At 37.3% G+C, this 1,382-nt stretch overlaps 1 long non-coding RNA gene across 2 annotated transcripts in view; it reads left to right on the top strand.

The window, feature by feature from the left end:
* Nucleotides 1–6: 6 nt before the first annotated feature.
* Nucleotides 7–1,382, top strand: part of LOC118331084 — an 8,217-nt gene continuing 6,841 nt past the window's right edge. Inside the window, exon 1 of one of the 2 annotated variants that reach the window (XR_004796856.1) lies at nucleotides 7–420. This is a non-coding gene — a long non-coding RNA (uncharacterized LOC118331084). The remainder of the gene's footprint in view (nucleotides 421–1,382) is intronic. The other variant, XR_004796857.1, reaches the window with a different exon arrangement.

The following is a 1,382-nucleotide window of genomic DNA, read 5'->3' on the forward strand; positions in this document are numbered from 1 at the left end:
GTCTGTCTGTGTGTCTGTGTGTCTGTCTGTGTGTCTGTGGTTGCTGTTAGTTTAATAATACATTCAGCTCCAGAGGGGGAGGAGTCACCCTCGCTCTGTGATTCGGCCTTTAAGAGGAAAAAGTTGTTCAGTTTGGAGTTCACAGTTTCAGTACATTGTGCCAAAGTGACAGTAGGAATGTAACCAGATCAGATTTTAACCATCTCAGAAAATATCATAATAATATAATAACATCCTGAAAAGAGTGTCAGACGTTGTTCTCTCCTCTGCAGCACCTGAAGGACAAGTTCTGGAACTTCATCTTCTACAAGTTCATCTTGGTGTTCGGCGTCCTGAACGTGCAGATGGTGGAGGAGGTGGTGATGTGGTGGCTCTGGTTCTCACCTCCTGGTTCAGCTCTGTAAGGACCGCTTCGAATATGTAAGATCCCCTGAATCGTACCCAACCACAGAGAGGAGTACAGTAGAGACAGCAGCTACTTTCAAACTATATTTCAGCTTTAGATGAAGAATAAAACGAGTACAGAGGCTCCCGTAGTATCTCCTAAACCAGTAGTGAAACTAAAAGTATGAAGTTTGTCCTGAGGATGGCGCCAGAGGAAAGCTCAGGACACAAAGATGATCAACTAAACTAACTGGTTCCTGAAATCAAGTGTTCCTTAAAGTTAATAAAAAAGGGGTTTTGTATGGTTTAAATACAAAAACAGAAATAAATATTCAACAAGTCAAGTAAAAGAACTGAGAAATAATCAATTATGAATTAAAATATAAAATATTTAGAATTTGTGTCCTGAAGTTCTAATGTCACCTTCTTATCATAGACTTTAGGGTATGAAAGACTTTATATATAAAACTTGTGTACATAAATACACCAATATGAGGAAAATACACTCAGAAAACACCAATATTATATTATATATTATTGTAATTTTAACTTTTTATCTCATAATTTATGAGAGATTTAACGAGCTTACTGGTGATCGATGTAAATTAGCTACCTAGTTAGTGAGCGTTACTGACATATAACTAACTAGCTAACAATTAATGTAAATGAGCTTGATTGCAAAAACAGAAATAAATATATAAGAGTCACAAGTTAAAACAACTGAGAAATCATAAAATATTTAGAATGTGTGTCCTGAATATGTGCTAATGTCACCTTCTCATCACAGACTTTATGTAAGACTTGTAAATACACCGATATGAGGAAAAGACACTCAGAAAGGGTTTGATTTATGAATAAAGTTCTAAAGTTTGGTTAAAATAACGAGAGAATGAGAGAACAAGCTGTCAGTGAATCCAAACTATCACTGAGGGTCAGTATGACTCTGTGTCCGTCCAGCTGTCCAGCCATGCCCGGGTGCTGCTGGTGCTGCTGGTGCT

Source organism: Morone saxatilis, unplaced genomic scaffold (genome assembly GCF_004916995.1).
Source record: "Morone saxatilis isolate NCDOM2014 unplaced genomic scaffold, NCSU_SB_2.0 Contig2, whole genome shotgun sequence".
Classification (NCBI taxonomy): Eukaryota; Metazoa; Chordata; class Actinopteri; family Moronidae; genus Morone; species Morone saxatilis.